Genomic DNA, 21,714 nt, shown 5'->3' with positions numbered 1-21,714 from the left:
ATCTATGTGTGTACTTCACATAAAAGCTTTTTACTGCAGCATTTTAAAAAAACGGGGTATTAACATAATATAAAGTACTGTAAAGAGTTTATTTTAAATAAGTAGAAAAAAACAATGGTCAGTTCTTATACAGGACATTTCATACTATGTGTGTACTTCACATTAAACCTTCTTACTGCACTGTTTTGGAGAAATGGGGTATTAATATGATTTAAAGTGTTATAAGGACCCTATTTCTGATAAGTAGAAAATAACAATGGTCAGTTCTTATATAGGACATCCCATACTATGTGTGAACTTCACATGAAACCTTATTACTGCAGTGTTTTGGAGAAATTGTATAATATTATATTTCAAAGTGCTATAAAGACCCCATTTTAAATAAGTAGAAAAAAACAATGGTCAGTTCTTATACAGGACATCCCATACTATATATGTACTTCACATGAAACCTTTTTACTGCAGCATTTTAAAGAGACGGGGTATTAACATAATATAAAATACTATAAAGACCACATTTTAAATAAGTAGAAAAAAACAATGGTCAGTTCTTATACAGGACATCCCATACTATATATGTACTTCACATGAAATCTTTTTACTGCAGCATTTTAGAGAAATGGGGTATTAACATAAAATAAAGTGCTATAAAGACCCCATTTCAAATAAGTAGAAAAAAACAATGGTCAGTTCTTATACAGGACATCCCATACTATATATGTACTTCACATGAAACCTTTTTACTGCAGCATTTTAAAGAGACGGGGTATTAACATAATAAAAAATACTATAAAGACCACATTTTAAATAAGTAGAAAAAAACAATGGTCAGTTCTTACACAGGACATCCCATACTATGTGTGGACTTCACATGAAACCTTATTACTGCAGCATTTTGGAGAAAGGGGGTATTAACATAATATAAAGTGCTATAAAGACCCCATTTCAAATAAGTAGAAAAAGACAATGGTCAGTTCTTATACAGGACATCCCATACTATATCTGTACTTCACATGAAACCTATTTACTGCAGCGTTTTGGAGAAAGGGGGTATTAACATAATATAACGTGCTATAAAGACCGCATTTCAAATAAGTAGAAAAAAAACAATGGTCAGTTCTTATACAGGGCATCCCATACTATGTGTGAACTTCACATGAAACCTTATTACTGTAGTGTTTTGGAGAATTTGTATATTATTATATTTCAAAGTGTTATAAAGACCCCAATTTAAATAAGTAGAAAAAAACAATGGTCAGTTCTTATACAGGACATCCCATACTATATATGTACTTCACATGAAACCTTTTTACTGCAGCATTTTAAAGAGACAGGGTATTAACATAATATAAAATACTATAAAGACCGCATTTTAAATAAGTAGAAAAAAATAATGGTCAGTTCTTATACAGGACCACCCATATTATATATGTACTTCACATGAAATCTTTTTACTGCAGCATTTTAGAGAAATGGGGTATTAACATAAAATAAAGTGCTATAAAGACCCCATTTCAAATAAGTAGAAAAAAACAATGGTCAGTTCTTATACAAGACATCCCATACTATATATGTACTTCACATGAAATCTTTTTACTGCAGCATTTTAAAGAGACGGGGTATTAACATAATATAAAATACTTTAAAGACCGCATTTTAAATAAGTAGAAAAAAAACAATGGTCAGTTCTTATACAGGACATCCCATACTATATATGTACTTCACATGAAACCTTTTTACTGCAGCATTTTAAAGAGACGGGGTATTAACATAATATAAAATACTATAAAGACCACATTTTAAATAAGTAGAAAAAAACAATGGTCAGTTCTTACACAGGACATCCCATACTATGTGTGGACTTCACATGAAACCTTATTACTGCAGCATTTTGGAGAAAGGGGGTATTAACATAATATAAAGTTCTATAAAGACCCCAATTTAAATAAGTAGAAAAAGACAATGGTCAGTTCTTATACAGGACATCCCATACTATATCTGTACTTCACATGAAACCTATTTACTGCAGCGTTTTGGAGAAAGGGGGTATTAACATAATATAAAGTGCTATAAAGACCGCATTTCAAATAAGTAGAAAAAAACAATGGTCAGTTCTTATACAGGACATACCATACTATATGTGTACTTCACATGAAACCTTTTTACTGCAGCATTTTGGAGAAAGGGGGTATTAACATAATATAAAGTGCTATAAAGACCACATTTCAAATAAGTAGAAAAAAACAATGGTCAGTTCTTATACAGGACATCCCATACTATATGTGCACTTCACATGAAATCTTTTTACTGCAGCATTTTAGAGAAAGGGGGTATTAACATAAAATAAAGTGCTATAAAGACCCCATTTCAAATAAGTAGAAAAAGACAAAGGTCAGTTCTTATACACGACATCCCATACTACATATGTACTTCACATGAAACCTTTTTACTGCAGCATTTTGAAGAAACGGGGTATTAAGCTAATATCAAGTGCTATAAAGACCCCATTTCAAATAAGTAGAAAAACACAATGGTCAGTTCTTATACAGGACATCCCATACTATATGTGCTCTTCACATGAAACCTTTTTACTGCAGCATTTTAAAGAAACTGGGTATTAACATATTTTATAGTGCTATAAAGAGCCCATTTCCAATAAGTAGAAAAAAACAATGGTCAGTTCTTAAACAGGACGTCCCATACTATGTGCACTTCACATGAAACCTTTTTACTGCAGCGTTTTGGAGAAACAGGGTATTAATATATTATAAAGTGCTATAAGGATCCCATTTTTAATAAGTAGAAAAAAACAATGGTCAGTTCTTATACAGGACATCCTATACTATATGTGCATTTCACATGAAATCTTTTTACTGCAGCGTTTTGGAGAAACTGGGTATTGACATATTATAAAGTGCTATAAAGCGCCCGTTTGCAATAAGTAGAAAAAAACAATGGTCAGTTCTTAAACAGGACGTCCCATACTATATGTGCACTTCACATGAAACCTTTTTACTGCAGCGTTTTGGAGAAACAGGGTATTAACATATTGTAAAGTGCTATAAAGAGTCCATTTCAAATAAGTAGAAAAAAAAATGGTCAGTTCTTATACAGGAAATACTATACTATATGTGATCTTCACATGAAATCTTTTTTACTGTGGCGTTTTGGAGAAACTGGGTATTAACCTATTATAAAGTGACATAAAAACCCCATTTCTAATAAGTAGAAAAAAACAATAGACAGTTCTTATACAGGACATCCCATACTATATGTACACTTCAAATGAAATCTTTTTTACTCTAGCGTTTTGGAGAAACGGGGTATTAACATATTATAAAGTGATATAAAATCCCCATTTCTAATAAGTAGAAAAAAACAATGGACACTTCTTATACAGGACATCCCATACTATATCTGTACTTCACATGAAACCTTTTTACTGCAGCGTTTTGGAGTATTAAGTTACTAATGTAATTCAAAACATTATAAAGACCCCATTTCAAATAAGTAGAAAAAAACAATGGTCAGTTCTTATACAGGACATCCCATACTATATGTGTACTTCACATGAAACCTTTTTACTGCAGCATTTTAAAGAAAAAGGATATTAACATAATATAAAGTACTATAAAGACCGCATTTTAAATAAGAAGGAAAAAACAATTGTCAGTTGTTATACAGGACATCCCATACTATATGTGTACCTCACATGAAAACTTCTTACTGCACTGTTTTGGAGAAGCGGGGTATTAACATCATAATATAAAGTGATATAAAAACCCCATTTCAAATAAGTAGAAAAAAACAATTGTCAGTTGTTATACAGGACATCCCATACTATATGTGTACTTCACATGAAACCTTTTTACTGCAGCATATTGGAGAAACAGGGTATTACATAGAAAAAGTACTTTAAATACCCCCTTTCAAATAAGTAGAAAAAACAATGGTCAGATCTTATACAGGACATCCTAATCTATGTGTGTACTTCACATAAAAGCTTTTTACTGCGGCATTTTAAAGAAACGGGGTATTAACATAATATAAAGTACTATAAAGAGTTTATTTTAAATAAGTAGAAAAAAACAATGGTCAGTTCTTATACAGGACATTTCATACTATAGGTGTACTTCACATTAAACCTTCTTACTGCACTGTTTTGGAGAAATTGTATATTAATATGATTTAAAGTGTTATAAGGAGCCTATTTCTAATAAGTAGAAAAAAACAATGGTCAGTTCTTATAAAGGACATCCCATACTCTATGTGTACTTCACATGAAACCTTTTTACTGCAGCATTTTTCAGACATGGGGTAATAACATAATATAAAGTGCTATAAAGACCCCATTTCTAATAAGTAGAAAAAACAATAGTCAGTTCTTATACAGGACATCCCATACTATATATGTACTTCACATGAAACCTTTTTACTGCAGCATTTAAAAGAGACGGGGTATTAACATAATATAAAATACTATAAAGACCGCATTTTAAATAAGTAGAAAAAAACAATGGTCAGTTCTTATACAGGACATCCCATGCTATTTATGTACTTCACTTGAAACCTTTTTACAGCAGCATTTGAAAGAAACAGGGTATTAACATAGTATAAAGTACTATAAGGACCCCATTTTAAATAAGTAGAAAAACGAATGGTCAATTCTGACATATGACATCCCATACTATGTGTACTTTACATGAAACCTTTTTACTGCAGCATTTTTCAGAGATGGGGTATTAATATAATTTAAAGTACTATAAAGACTGCATTTTAAAAAAAGTAGAAAAAAAAACAATGGTCAGATCTAATACTGTCACGAAATGGGGAATGATCACAATGCAGAAATCCAAGTGCAGCAATTTATTAACAAAAAGACTAAGGTATCCAAAAAGACAGATTTCCAAATCTTGCACAGAACTAGAAGCAAGATACAAAAAACTAGATGATCAGACGAAGTAACTGGCAAAAATCCAAAAACGGGTAAATACAAGGACAGGGTAGGAGTGCTAACAAGTGCTAACAAAAACGAACACAAACAGGAATCCAAGAATAATTGAAATACAAAAAAAACCTAGATAACCAGACAAACATACCAGATGTGAGGAACTAACAAAATCCTAAGGCAACTAAAACAGAGGACAAGAGGGTTTATAAAGACAGGACTAAATTAACAAACACAAAACAGCTGTAACATAACACAATCAGTAATACAAAGGATTATGGGAAATGAAGTGAAACTACAAAACAAACTAGTGCCCTCAAGTGTCCAGACTAGGGCACTGCAACAGGTGTGACAAATACAGGACATCCCTTACTATATGTGTACTTCACATGAAACCTTTTTACTGCACTGTTTTGGGGAAACGGGGTAATAACCTAATATAAAGTGCTATAAAGACCACATTTCAAATAAGTAGAAAAAAATAATGGTCAGTTCTTATACAGGACATCCCATACTATATGTGCACTTCACAAAAAGCCTTTTTACTGCATCATTTGGAGAAACAGGGTTTTAACATATAAAGTTCTATAAAAAACCCATTTTTAATAAGTAGAAAAAAACAATGATCAGTTCTTATACAGAACATCCCATACTATGTGTGTACTTCACATGAAACCTTTTTACTGCACTGTTTTGGAGAAATGGGGTATTAACATAATAATATAAAGTAATATAAAAACCCCATTTCAAATAAGTAGAAAAAACAATGGTCAGTTCTTATACAGGACATCCTATACTTTCTGCACTTGACATGAAACCTTTTTACTGCAGCGTTTTGGAGAAATTGGGTATTAACATATTATAAAGTGCTATTAAGACCGCATTTCAAATAATTAGAAAAAAAAACAGTGGTCAGTTCTTATTCAGGACATCCCATACTATGTGTGTACTTGACCTGAAACCTTTTTACTCCAGTGTTTTGGAAAAATTAGGTATTAACATATTATAAAGTGTTATAAAGACCCCAATTCAAATAAGTTGAAAAAAAAAAAACAATGTCAGTTCTTATACATGACATCCCATACTATATCTGCACTTCACATGGAACCTTTTTACTGAACAATTGGGTATTATTATAATTCAAAATGTTATAAAGACCCCATTTCCAAAAAGTATAAAAAAAACAATGATTAGTTATTGTACAGGACTTCCCATAGTAAATGTGTACTTCACATAAAAACCTTATTACTGCAGGGTTTTTGAGAAATGAGGTTTAACATAATTTAAAGTGTTTCAAAGACCCAATTTCTTGTAAGTAGAAGAAAACAATGGTCAGCTCTTATGCAGGACATCCTATATTATAAGCGTACTTCACATGAACACTTGTTACTTCAGTTTTTTGGAGAATTGGGACATTATTACTTTTCAGATGGATATAAACACCCAATTTCTAAGAAGTACATAAAATCATCAGTTCTTGTACATATGAAGACTTCTTACTGCAGCAAGTTCTATAATGACCCAATTTCTACTAAGTAGAAGAAAACATTGATCAGTCGTACAGGACATGCAATGCTATATGCATATCTCAGACGAAGACTTGTTACTGCATCGTTTTGAAGAATTGGGACATTGTTACCTTTTAGATTGCTACAAACACCTCATTTCTAATAAGTAGAAAAAAGAACAGTCATTTCTTTTACAGGACATCACATACTATATGCATACCTCATAGGAAGACTTGTTACTGCAGTGATCTGGATTAATGGGGCGTTATTACTTTCGAATGAGTAGAATAAAATAATGGTCAGTTTTGATACAGGACGAATGTGTCAAGGATAGACAGCACATCACAGTTTTCCACAACTCCAAATGTGTCAGGGATACACAAAATTGCAGTTCCCTTCCTGCTGAGGAACTATATTTATTGACCTCCATAGTAATTGTTTTTTTTTTCTAAAATGGAAGTCAATGGTTACCAGTTTTCAAGTTCATTCTAAATATCTTTTGTGTTCAACCAAAAGAAGGAACTAATAAATGTTTGTAACCATTTGATTGCCAGTGCATAGTGCGTTCATTTTCACTTTTAGGTAAACTATCTCTATGAAATTAACCAAACATATTTGGTTTGTCTTTGTCTTTGTCTTTGTACCCTACATTTGGAGCAGCACCACTCATCATCCCCAATAATATCATTTTGTTGTAATGGTACAATAATAGCTTGAGACAGTTGGGATGATGCCATCAACCTAACTGACCACTGAATTGTCCATTGAAGAACTGACCGTTTTTTTTTTTTTTTTTTTTTTACTTTTTAGAAATGGGGTCTTGATAGCCATCTAAAAGGTAATTATGTCCCTTTTCTCTAAAACGCTGCCGTAAGAAGTCTTCATATGAGGTACGCCTTTAGTATGGGACATCCTTTTTAAGAACAGACCATTGTTTTCTTCTACTTATTAGAAATTGGGTCTTTATGACACTTTGAATGTTATTATTCCTCCATTTCTCCAAAATGCTGCAGTGACAAGGTTTCATGTAAAGTATGCATATATTATGGAATGTCATGAACGTGAACTGCCCATTGTTTTCTTCTACTTATTAGATATTGGGTATTTAAATCACTTTATATAATGTTTATGCCCAAATTCTCCAAAACACTGCAGTAACAAGTCTTCATCTGATAAATACATGTAGTATGGGATGTCCTGTACAAGAACTGACCGTTGTTTTTTTCTACTTATTAGAAATTAGGTCTTTATAGTACTTTAAGTTGATACCTATTTCACCAAAAATGCCGCAGTAGGATGGTTTCATGTTAATTATGCATACAGTGAGGGACGTCCTGTACAAAAACATAAAGCACTTTATATTATGTTAATGCCCCAATTCTCCAAAAAGTGGCCGTAAGAAGGTTTCATATTAGGTATGCATACAGTATGGGATGTCCTCTACGAGTATTCAGCAATAGGAAGAGCTGAGCATTGTTATTTTTTTCTATTTTTTAGAAAAGGGGTCTTTAAAGCAATTTATAAGTTTAATACCCAATTTCTTGAAAATGGTGCAGTAATAAGTTTTCACATGAAGTATGCATAAAGTATAGGACATCCTGTATGACAACAGACTATTGTTTTTTCTACTTATTAGTAATGAGGTCTTTATAGTACTTCATATTATGTTAGTGCCCCATTCCTCTAAAATGTAGTAGTAAGAAGGCTTCATATGATGTATGCAAATTTTATGAGATGTCCTCTACAAAAAACTGACTATTTTTGTATTCTACCTCTAAAAAATGGGGTCTTTAAAACACTTGAATTTTGTTATTTCCCAATTTCTTCAAAATTATGTGGTGAGAAGTCTTCACATGAAGTATGTGTATAGTATAGGATGCCCTGTATAAAAACTGGCAATTGTTTTCTTCTACTTATTAGAAATTGGGTCTTTATAGCACTTTGTAATATGTTAATATCCCATTTCTCGAAAATGCTGCAGTAAGAATGTTCCATGTGAAGTACGCATAAAGTATGGGATGTCCTATATAAGAACTGACCAATGTTTTTTCCACTTATTTGACATGCGGTCTTTGTAGCACTTTATAATAGGTTAATACCCCCATTTCTTCAAAATGCTGCAATAAAAAGGTTTCATGTGAAGTACACACATAGTATGGGATGTCCTATATATGAACTGACCATTGTTTTTTTCTACTTATTTGAAATGGGGTTTTTATACCACTTTATATTATGTTAATACATCATTTCTCCAAAGCAGTGCTGTAAGAATGTTTAATGTGAAGTACACATATAGTATGGGATGTCCTGTATAAGAACTAACCATTGTTTTTTTCTACTTATTTGAAATGCAGTCTTTATAGTACTTTAAATTATGTTAATACCCCGTTTCTCCAAAATGCTGCAGTAAAAAGGATTCATGTCAAGTACAAAAAGTATAGGATGTCCTGTATAAGAACTGACCATTGTTTTTTCTACTTATTTGAAATGGGGTTTTTATATCACTTTATATTATTATGTTAATACCCCGCTTCTCCAAAACAGTGCAGTAAGAAGTTTTCATGTGAAGTACACATATAGTATGGGATGTCCTGTATAACAACTGACAATGGTTTTTTTCTACTTATTTAAAATGCGGTCTTTATAGTACTTTATATTATATCAATAGCCCATTTCTTTAAAATGCTGCAGTAAAAAGGTTTCATGTGAAGTACATATATAGTATGGGATGTCCTGTATAAGAACTGACCATTGTTTTTTTCCTACTTATTTAAAATGCAGTCTTTATAGTACTTTATATTATGTTAATACCCCGTTTCTTCAAAATGCTGCAGTAAAAAGCTTTCATGTGAAGTACACACATTGATTAGGATGTCCTGTATAAGATTTGACCATTGTTTTTTTATACTTATTTAAAATGCTGTCTTTTTAGTACTTTATACGTTTACATTTAGCAGACGCTTTTATCCAAAGCGACTTACAAATGAGGACAAGGAAGCAATTTACACAACTGTTAGAGCAACAATGAATAAGTGCTGTAGGCAAGTTTCAGGTGTGTAAAGAGTGTGAGAAGCAAAACATTAGTGTTTTTTTATAATTAGTGGAGGAGTCAGAGAGGGAGTTGCATATTAGTAAGGAAAGTGGAGACTAAATCGTTATATTAAGTTATTTTATATTATGTTAATACCCCATTTCTTTAAAATGCTGCAGTAAAAAGGATTCATGTGAAGTAAATTTATAGCATGGGATGTACTGTATAAGAACTGGCCATTGTTTTTTTCTACTTATTTGAAATGTGGTCTTTATAATACTTTATAATATGTTAATACCCTGTTTCTCCAAAACGCTTTAGTACAAAGGTTTCATGTGAAGTACACATATAGTATGGGATGTCCTGTATAAGAACTGACCATTGTTTTTTCTACTTATTGGAAATGGGCTCTTTATAGCACTGTCTAATATGTTAATACCCTGTTTTTCCAAAACGCTGCAGTAAAAAGGTTTCATGTGAAGTGCACATATAGTATTGGATGTCCTGTATGTGAACTGACCATTGTTTTTTTCTACTTATTAGAATTGGACTCTTTATAGCACTTTACAATATGTTAATACCCTGTTTCTCCAAAACGCTGCAGTAAAAAGGTTTCATGTGAAGTGCACATATAGTGTGGGACGTCCTGTTTAAGAACTGACCATTGTTTTTTTCTACTTATTGGAAATGGGCTCTTTATAGCACTTTATAATATGTTAATACCCTGTTTCTCCGAAACTCTGCAGTAAAAAGGTTTCATGTGAAATGCACATATAGTAAGTGATGTCCTGTATAAGAACTGACCATTGTCTTTTTTTCTACTTATTTAAATTGAGGTCTTTAAAGCACTATGAATGATGTTAATACCCCGTTTCTCCAAAATGCTGCAGTAAAAAGGTTTCATGTGAAGTACACATATAGTATGGGATGTCCTGTATAAGAACTGACCATTGTTTTTTCTACTTATTTGAAATGGGGTCTTTATAACGTTTTGAATTACATTAGTAACTTAATACTCCAAAACGCTGCAGTAAAAAGGTTTCATGTGAAGTAGAGATATAGTATGGGATGTCCTGTATAAGAACTGTCCATTTTTTTTCTACTTATTAGAAATGGGGATTTTATATCACTTTATAATATGTTAATACCCCGTTTCTCCAAAACGCTGCAGTAAAAAAGATTTCATGTGAAGTGTACATATAGTATGGGATGTCCTGTATAAGAACTGTCCATTGTTTTTTTCTACATATTAGAAATGGGGTTTTTATGTCACTTTATAATAGGTTAATACCCAGTTTCTCCAAAATGCTGCAGTAAAAAAGATTTCATGTGAGGTGCACATATAGTATAGGATGTCCTGTGTAAGAACTGACCATTGTTTTTTTCTACTTATTAGAAAAGGGCTCCTTATAGCACTTTATAATATATTAATACCCTGTTTCTTTAAAATGCTGCAGTAAAAAGGTTTCATGTGAAGAGCACATATAGTATGGGATGTCATGTATAAGAACTGACAATTGTTTTTTTCTACTTATTTGAAATGGGGTCTTTATAGCACTTGATATTACCTTAATACCCCGTTTCTTCAAAATGCTGCAGTAAAAAGGTTTCATGTGAAGTACATATGTAGTATGGGATGTCATGTATAAGAACTGACCATTGTCTTTTTCTACTTATTTGAAATGGGGTCTTTATACCACTTTATATTATGTAAATACCCCCTTTCTCCAAAATGCTGCAGTAAAAAGGTTTCATGTCAAGTACAGATATAGTATGGGACGTCCTGTACAAGAACTGACCATTGTTTTTTTCTACTTATTTGATATGGGGTCTTTATAATGTTTTGAATTACATTAGTAACCTAATACTCCAAAATGCTGCAGTAAAAGAGATTTAATGTGAAATGCACATATAGTATGGGATGTCCTGTATAAGAACTGACCATTGTTTTTTTCTACTTATTGGAAATGGGCTCTTTATAGCACTTTATCATATGTTAATACCCTGTTTCCCAAAAACGCTGCAGTAAAAATGTTTCATGTGAAGTGCACATATAGTATGGGATGTCCTGTATAAGAACTGACCATTGTTTTTTTCTACTTATTTCAAATGCGGTCTTTATAGCACTTTATAATATGTTAATACCCCCTTTCTCCAAAACGCTGCAGTAAATAGGTTTCATGTGAAGTACAGATATAGTATGGGATGTCCTGTATAAGAACTGACCATTGTCTTTTTCTACTTATTTGAAATGGGGTCTTTATAGCACTTTATATTGTGTAAATACCCCCTTTCTCCAAAATGCTGCAGTAAAAAAGATTTCATGTGAAGTACACTTATAGTATGGTATGTCCTGTATAAGAACTGACTATTGTTTTTTTCTACTTATTTGAAATGCGGTCTTTACCCCGTTTCTCCAAAACAGTGCAGTAAAAAGTTTTTATGTGAAGTACACATATAGTATGGGATGTCCTGAATAGGGACTGACCATTGTTTCTTTCTACTTATTGGAAATGGGGTCTTTATAGTACTTTATATTATGTTAATACCCCATTTCTCCAAAACAGTGCAGTAAGAAAGTTTCTTGTCAAGTACATAGTATGGGATGTCATATGTAAGAACTGACCATTGTTTTTTTCTACTTATTAGAAATGGGCTCTTTATAGCACTTTATCATATGTTAATACCCTGTTTCCCAAAAACGCTGCAGTAAAAATGTTTCATGTGAAGTGCACATATAGTATGGGATGTCCTGTATAAGAACTGACTAATGTTTTTTCTACTTATTTGAAAAGGGGTCTTTATAGCACTTTATATTATGTTAATACCCCCTTTCTCCAAAATGCTGCAGTAAAAAGGTTTCATGTGAAGTAGATATATAGTATGGTATGTCATGTATAAGAACTGACCATTGTCTTTTTCTACTTATTTGAAATGAGGTCTTTAAAGCACTTTATATTATGTTAATACCCCCTTTCTCCAAAACAGTGCAGTAAAAAGGTTTCATGTGAAGTACACATATAGTATGGTATGTCCTGTATAAGAACTGACCATTGTTTTTTTCTACTTATTTGAAATGCGGTCTTTATAGCACTTTATATTATGTTAAAACCCCCTTTCTTCAAAACGCTGCAGTAAATAGGTTTCATGTGAAGTACAGATATAGTATGGGATGTCCTGTATAAGAACTGACCATTGTTTTTTTCTACTTATTGGAAATGGGCTCTTTATAGCACTTTATCAAATGTTAATACCCTGTTTCCCAAAAACGCTGCAGTAAAAATGTTTCATGTGGAGTGCACATATAGTATGGGATGTCCTGTATAAGAACTGACCATTGTTTTTTTCTACTTATTTGAAATGCGGTCTTTATAGCACTTTATAATATGTTAATACCCCCTTTCTCCAAAACGCTGCAGTAAATAGGTTTCATGTGAAGTACAGATATAGTATGGGATGTCCTGTATAAGAACTGACCATTGTCTTTTTCTACTTATTTGAAATGGGGTCTTTATAGCACTTTATATTATGTAAATACCCCCTTTCTCCAAAATGCTGCAGTAAAAAAGGTTTCATGTGAAGTACACTTATAGTATGGGATGTCCTGTATAAGAACTGACTATTGTTTTTTTCTACTTATTTGAAATGCTGTCTTTATAGCACTTTATATTAGGTTATTACCCCGTTTCTCCAAAACAGTGCAGTAAAAAGTTTTTATGTGAAGTACACATATAGTATGGGATGTCCTGAATACGAACTGACCATTGTTTCTTTCTACTTATTGGAAATGGGGTCTTTATAGTACTTTATATTATGTTAATACCCCATTTCTCCAAAACAGTGCAGTAAGAAAGTTTCTTGTCAAGTTCATAATATGGGATGTCCTATGTAAGAACTGACCATTGTTTTTTTCTACTTATTAGAAATGGGCTCTTTATAGCACTTTATCATATGTTAATACCCTGTTTCCCAAAAACGCTGCAGTAAAAATGTTTCATGTGAAGTGCACATATAGTATGGGATGTCCTGTATAAGAACTGACTAATGTTTTTTCTACTTATTTAAAAAGGGGTCTTTATAGCACTTTATATTATGTTAATACCCCCTTTCTCCAAAATGCTGCAGTAAAAAGGTTTCATGTGAAGTAGATATATAGTATGGTATGTCATGTATAAGAACTGACCATTGTTTTTTTCTACTTATTTGAAATGCGGTCTTTATAGCACTTTATATTATGTTAAAACCCCCTTTCTTCAAAACGCTGCAGTAAATAGGTTTCATGTGAAGTACAGATATAGTATGGGATGTCCTGTATAAGAACTGACAATTGTTTTTTTCTACTTATTTGAAATGGGGTTTTTATATCACTTTGTTGTGTTAATACCTCATTTATCCAAAACAGTGCAGTAAGAAGGTTAAATGTAATGTACACACATAGTATGGGATGTCCTGTACTAGAACTGACCATTGTTTTTTCTACTTATTTGAAATGAGGTCTTTATAGCACTTTATATTATCTTAATACCCCATTTCTCCAAAATGCTGCAGTAAAAAAGTTTTATGTGAAGTACAGATATAGTATGGATTTCCTGTATAGGAACTGACCATTGTTATTTTCTACTTATTTGAATTGGGGTCTTAAGAACACTTTGAAATATATTATATACAATTTCTCCAAAACACTGCAGTAAAAAGGTTTCATGTGAAGTACACATATAGTATGGGATGTCCTGTATAAGAACTGACCATAGATTTTTTCTACCTATTTAAAATGTGGTCTTTATAGTATTTTATATTATGTTAATACCTCGTTTATTTAAAATGCTGCAGTAAAAACGCTTCATGTGAAGTACATATATAGTACGGTATGTCATGTATAAGAACTGTCCATTGTTTTTTTTTTCTTATTAGAAATGGGGTTTTTATATCACTTTATAATAGGTTAATACCCAGTTTCTCCAAAACGCTGCAGTAAAAAAGATTTCATGTGAAGTACACATATAGTATGGGATGTCCTGAATAAGAACTACCATTGTTTCTTTCTACTTAATCGAAATGGGGTCTTTATAACACTTTATATTATGTTAATGTCCCACTTCTCCAGATTGCTGGAGTAAGAAGTGTTTATATGTAGTATGCATATTGTATGTGATGTTCTATACAGGAACTGATCATTGTTTTTTGTCTACTTATTGGAAATTGGGTCTTCATAACACTTTGAGTAATGTTAATGCCCAATTTCTCCAAAACGCTGCAGTAACAAGTCTTTATATAAGGTTTAGTATGGGATGTCCTGTATAAGACCTATTTTTTTTCTACATCTTTTAAATGAGGAATTTTGTTTTCCAAATTGCTGCAGTAAAAAGGATTCATATGTTGTATATATGCATATAGCATGGGACATCTAGTATCAGACCTGATCACTCTTTTATTTAACTTATTCCAAACAATGTATTTATAACACTTTAAAGACTTTATAGCTCATTAATAGCCCAGTTCTCCAAAATGCTGCAGTAAGTTATTATGAGTTATGCATATAATATTGGATGTCCTGTCCATAGTTTTCTTCTGTTAACTTAAATGAGGTCTTTCACATGAGGTATGCATGTACATCCTGTATCAAAACCAAACTTTGTTTTTTTCTACTTATTTCTTTATAGCACTTTAAAGTGTGTTAATGGTACATTTCTCCAAAATGCTGCAGTAAAACAGGCTTCATATGATGTATGCTTAGTATTTGACTGCCTGCATCTGATCTTATTGTTGTTCTATTCTACTTATAACAAATAATAAGGTCTTTACAGTCATCTAAAGTGTAATAATGCCCCATATCCCATATACTGAAAGAAGCATAACCTTTTAAATCCCCTTTAAATGAAATAAACATATATTTGTAATTCAAACAATGTTTTGTTGGACTACTTCATGATTGTTTACACTTTCTGAGGTTAGCCACGTTGTATAAAATTGCATTCAACCTTATTTGCAATTTAGTGTAGTTGGCTAGGAGAAGTAGAAACGCATTCTGTGTATTTAGAAATCGTATATTTATTCTGTCCGTTTGATCTGCTATAAAATCATTTGAAGCAAAAAGATAAACTTGAGGAAATTAAAGGTAAGCCCAGAAACCAATTTCTTAAAATAACAACAGTCAAAAAAAAGCTAAAAAAAAAAAAAAAGCTGTTTAATAAAGCATACGTGGGAGGAAAGGGGGATAAACTTATTTCGTTGTCATCTCTCTGTTCTGGGCGACATGGGTGCTCTCTGTGTGGCTGCTGACATTACCGTAATGATAATAATAGGCGCGCACCGAAATATAAAGGGCGGCTGGCTTGACTGTGTTTTTCCGAACCGCGGCTGGCTTGACCGCAGTCAAAAATGTTACGTGACGATTTTTTTTCCAGAAGAAGAATAAAATATAATAATAAATATGGATAATTTTACACAGCCAGAGTGAGAGCTGCTATAACTGTTAATAATTTTCTAGAGTTCGTTTTCTAGTTTGATTAAATGCTACGACAATCGTAGTTCGTGACTATGGTTTAATGAAACATTGTTGATTTAATGGCTTGTTGACTTAACGGCTAATGTGCTTAGTGACACATGCATTAAACTAAGATGGTAAAAGCACGTTGATGTATGAGTTTTAGATTTATCTATATTTTGCTTAATTCATGTAAAAACCATTACTCAACGTTGTATTACATTATAGCACATTAAACATTGTGCTGACTGCCTGGTTGCCCCACAGTGTTATTAGCCTGATGTTTTGTCATCGTTTTACAGTGATGAATGAGATGTTTGACGGTTTTAAAAGTTAGGCTTATTCTGCAGTCCTTAACCATATAAAGTCTCATATCTTTAATGTATATCAGGTATGTTTTACCTCGCGAATAAGAAGGGATGGCCAATATGATTAAATTGCTTAGGCTTAATTTTAAATTAAATTGAATTAAATTGTCTTAATGCATGTTTCATGTTTATTTATATAACTGCTATTTTATCTCATAGCACTTCATTTTTGTCTTGATATTTAATATATTTTGTTTAAATACACTATGAACAGCAGCTGCGCTAATTATTTTCCTTGTTCCCTATTTCCACCTGGAGATATTTATCTAGAGGCCTCTAGAGATTGTGACCTGTGAAGAGATGATGCCACCATAGAGGACTTCTAGGTGTATCCATAATCCTGAAACAGACCGTATCATGAGCAGATGCAGTGGTGGTCATGGAGAAGTGGAGAGCATGAGACTGATTAATTAAAGACCCCAGTGACAGATGAGTGCCCGCATTGATCCTGTGGTCCAGGCTGAAAACCTGCTGGTGACCTACTCACACCTGCAGCTTCTCCACGATGGACGCCCAGTGTTCTTCAGCCTCCAGCGCCTAGACTGCAGCTCTGCACGTGAAGTGTGGCCACAGGAGAAATGGTTGTGCCCAACTGAGCCTGGTTTCTCTCAAGGTTTATTCCTTCACTTTCATCAATTGGTAAAGTTTTGTTCCTCCACTGTTGCCATTGGCTTGCTTGGTTTAGGACTTGTGGAACTGTGCATCGATGGATTTGCTTTTCAGTGTTTGGACTTTCAGCAGTGAAAACTAAACCACATTGAATTTAATAAATGTTAAGCTGCTTTGACACAATCTACATTGTAAAAGTGCTTTAGAAATAAAGATGAAATTAATTGAAATTGAATTGAATATTCAACACGTTTCCATTTTTCTCAGAAAACATATTTATAAAGGTGCTGTTGACGTGAAATTTTCACCAGATGTTGATAACAATTTGTAAAGTAATTAGATTTGTTTTCTATTCATATATTTTTTTTCTTTGGTTTTCAGGTCAATAGCACCTTTAGAAATATGTTTTCTGAGACAATTGGAAACGTGTTGAATACTTATTTACCCTACTGTGTGTATGTATGTATATATATGTGTGTATATATGTAAATATATATATATATATATATATATATATATATATATATATATATATATATATATATATATATATATATATTTGTGTGTGTGTGTATGTATGTATGTGTATATATATATATATATATATATATATATATATATATACACACACACACACACACACACACACACACACACACACACACACACATATACTTGAACTCTCTTCTTCTCTCTCATTCACAGGAATAAAAAATTGAATGCAGCAACTGAATAAACAGTGGGGTCATTTTTGTGGTTGAATTGCATTAATACAGAAAGAGTGTGTGGATATTTATATAAATGTACATTCTTGAATCATTCTTGTGTCTTGACTCTTTAAAACCTTTAAAACCTGGTTTTAAATTAGTAACTGCAAATGCAGATCCCATTTGATTTCAATTTATTTTCCCTAATACTGAGCTAATTAGTTCAATGTAATGGGGTTCATCAATATACAGTATTTTTCAAGGAATTTAAGACTTTTAAGGCACTCAACTCTATTTATTCATTTATATTTTAGGTGTAAATTCATTTATTTCATTTTAAAATTGTTACTTAAAGCAGGCGTTTTACACTTTAACCTCTGGAAAAAAGTGCCTGAAAACGGGTCCTAGAAATGCAGTTTCACTATGTCATCCAATCCGGTAGGTGGCGCTTCCGCAAAAAAACTAGGGTCCTAAAAATGCGGTCCTGAGAGTGCAGCTACTCCAGTTGTGCAGGATCATACTATTGCCGTCAACCCCTGGAGGTCAGAATCTCCCCTATCGGCAAAGCACACTTAAAATTAGACATGATATCTAAAAACAAACCACAGATTTGAGTTTGGAAGAACTACATTCTCGCATGAAAAACTGTTAAAACTTCATTTCGTAACATATTAAACGCAATATTTATGATATGATCTGGCTTTTCTCATCCGCCATTATATTTGCTTGTTGGTGTAAAATGAACTCTGGGAGAAAAAAATATTAATTCTCAAAACACTTCAAGCGAACCTTATTCTTATTGTTAAAGTCAGATATATGTAATATTTTCGCTGGTAAAGTGAGAAAAAAAACAATATTTCTATTTTATCAATATCACGTTTGCACTGGTTCGGTTCAGAACTCAAACGACACCGAATTGGATTGAACCGTTTGCTCGGGAATTATTTTATCACATGTGTTCACAAGCACATTCAGCAATATGTGTATAAATGTGTGTGACCGAGCAGTATAACGAAATAGTAATGATTCATTGTTGTGTCTTACAATAATATACAAAAAGGAATCGGTATTAGGCGGATTCGACTCTTTACTGTTCTAAGGAGCCGATTCATAGAACCGAGCCGACTCGATTCGACCTTCACCAGGCAAGCAACGGCTATCCTAATTTGAAATCCACCTGTCGCCTTTTCCTCCAGTGAATTCATCCTCGGTAAGTTTTTAAAAGTCAAATTCTGTTCGTTAAATGATTGTTTTGTGTATTTTTCCGTGTAGTGTGTGTGTAATTTTAAATAATTAACCAAGTTACGTTAGTTGTAGTTACTTATGTCACGTTATTCGATGCCAGTGAGTTTTTGACCATAGTAACGTTACCTGAAAAAAACGTAACTTTTACTTGGGGTTAACTGCATTAATGAATTCTCTATTTCAGCACAACACTGAGATGAAGGCAAAGTCACCATGAAAAGTTAAACGTTTAACGTTAAGGTGAGCTCTGGTCTTCATGTGGTCATTATGACTAAGTTATCATTATGGTTAAATTTGTAAACTGTAAGTTAGTTATTCACTAAACTCACTAATGAAACAAGTCTAACTGTTTTATTAAATTGAGCTGATAATAAAATTCAGTTTATGTCTTTTAAGCTAACGTTAATATTAACATAATTCATATTAATTGTCTATTTCTCACTGGTTAATGAGCTTATTGTATAACGTTAGTGTGTCATTAATTGTACATTTTATTTTTGGTGTTCAGGTGTAGGGAATGATTTGTATACAAATTTATTTGAACCCCATACAGATTGGTATGGTTGTACCATAGATTTAGATTATTAAATGTTAAGTATTATTTTACCCTTATTATATTTATCTTTCTTGCAGCCACAGCAATTGATGTTGAAAAACTGATGCTACCAATCTCTCCTCTCTTGATTATTCAAGGTAATGTTGATGTCTTTCTCATTTTGATTAGATTTTGAAATGTCAAGTTGTTCACAGATTTGTTGTGAGGAGTTTCATGTACAACCTCTTTTTCTTCTTCCAGTAGCGACGCAGTGGCACAGTAAGTAGTGCTGTCACCTCACAGCAAGAAGGTCGCTGGTTCGAGCCTCGGCTGGTTCAGTTGGCTGGATACAATGGCATAATGATTCTGCTTGCTCACAGGAGGTACTTGATTTAGTTTTCCTCAAGCGATACATCAGTTTTTATGAGTAATGCATGACACTTCAATTGAAGGGACAGTTCACCCAAAAATGAAAATAATGGCATCTTTGGCATCCTCCACTTGTTTCAAAATAGTTAGATTTTTTTTGTTCCATTGAACACAAACTCATATTTTTTTAAAGAAATTTGGTTCAAATATGGATGTCAATAGTTTCTGGTTTCTAACATTCTTCAAAATATCTGCTTTAGTGTTCAACAGAAATTTAAATGGATTTAAAACACATGGAGTAATGGTGGCAGAAAAGTAAACTATCCTTTTAAATATTTTATTCTGAGACTTATTTATATGTGTCTTGTCTTTTGCCATATTGTCTTTCTAGCTCAGATTGTGATGGACCTGGAATGTGACACCAGATACTCTTAAGTCAAGAACCAAATAAAGCACAGATGTGGAGGGATCTGCAACTAAACTAACTGTAGAAAAGGAACCTTTAGGTAAAAACACCTGCTTTATTTAGATCTGAAGTATTTTATTTGGCATAGAGTATTATTTTTTTTATTCTTATTCTAATTTTATTTTATGTATATACTGAATAGAAGTCATTTAAATTTCACAACAAATGATTGAATATAAAATATCATCTAGATGTCTTATTTTTCATTGTCTTAAACAGGGGTGCTCAACCCTGTTGCTGGAGATCGACCTTTCTGCAGAGTTTAGCTCCAACCCTGATCAAACGCAACTAAACAAACTTAATAGTATCTGAAGGAGCACTTGGTAAATAAAGACAGGTGTTCTTGATCAAGGTTGCAGGTGAGCTCTGTGGAAAGGTAGATCTCCAGGAACAGGGTTGAGCACCCCTGATCTAAATGCTCAAAAATGCTGTTTCCGAGGCGAGGTTGGATGTAGTTCAGAAATAGATTCATTAGGATCAATGCTTAAAGTAAATGTTTACTTCTCTCTGTAGACCAAACATGCTTAGTATCTCTCACATTTGAATAATAATAATAAAAATTTATTTTGGTTACTTTTACATCTATATATGGGTAAGCAAGTATTTAATAAATAAAATGATTTTAAACCACTTGACTTAACCAAATGACTCTATTACCCTAGCTGCTGGGAAAAAAAAACATGTAAAATAACAGATTTTTTTTTATTTACAGTGTGGGTGAACATACTACCTTGATGTCCAGCAAAGGCTGCACAAGAGCTCATTTGATGGCACATATTCTGTCCTGTCTACATCTCTGACGACCTGGAAGTGCTTCGACATCAGTGAGTAATAAATCTTCATATTATCATGCATTCAGGATTTCTGTTTTTAAAAATTTGGTATTTAAATAATTTTTAACATTTTACTGATGCTGTGCACAGTAACGTCATGATGATTTAATTTGAAGCAATGTCACTCGTGAGGTGTAATAATATTTATTTGTCTCATTGACATGCCATCACTGCATATTGAAATACAGTAATACGAATTGACCGCAAAATATTACCACAAACTTTTCATGAAGTAGACTGCTTGACTACTCTTCAGTTCTCTGCTCAACTTTAACACATTTGATCGTGTCGCTGCACCTCTCGGCAGATTTTGCCAAAAATGAATGCTTAGTGATTACTTTGTTTTATACGAACCAAATGTCAGTAACTTATCATTAGCATTATTTTTTTGAAAAATCACCCATGGCTTTCATGTTCTCTAACGTAATCTTGTCTGTAAGTTAGAAGTGGATTTTCACATGTTAAAAGTACTTGATTAACATTATTCACATTAAATTAGATTATTTTATTTATTTATTTATTTTTAATATGTAGCCTCTTAAGGTCAGAATGAACTGTGTTCACCCCTCTTAAATCCGTGGAAGCGCTAGTGTGGTCATGGAATCAGATAT

At 32.6% G+C, this 21,714-nt stretch overlaps 1 protein-coding gene across 6 annotated transcripts in view; it reads left to right on the top strand.

Moving 5' to 3' along the window:
• Window positions 1-21,714, top strand: part of si:dkey-19a16.4 — a 43,369-nt gene that overhangs the window by 4,622 nt on the left and 17,033 nt on the right. Inside the window, exons 1-5 of one of the 6 annotated variants that reach the window (XM_087302881.1) lie at window positions 18,142-19,140; window positions 19,534-19,593; window positions 19,697-19,818; window positions 20,196-20,310; window positions 20,983-21,094. The exons of the other annotated variants lie outside the window; for them this stretch is intronic. The gene's annotated coding sequence lies outside the window, so the exon portion shown is untranslated. Of the gene's footprint in view, window positions 1-18,141; window positions 19,141-19,533; window positions 19,594-19,696; window positions 19,819-20,195; window positions 20,311-20,982; window positions 21,095-21,714 lie in introns of those variants that run through there. 6 annotated transcript variants of the gene reach the window in all.

The sequence above is a fragment of the Danio rerio genome, chromosome 22, assembly GCF_052040795.2.
Source record: "Danio rerio strain M-AB ecotype USA chromosome 22, GRCz13ab, whole genome shotgun sequence".
Lineage (NCBI taxonomy): Eukaryota > Metazoa > Chordata > Actinopteri > Cypriniformes > Danionidae > Danio > Danio rerio.
This window is presented reverse-complemented; position numbering and strand designations above follow the sequence as displayed.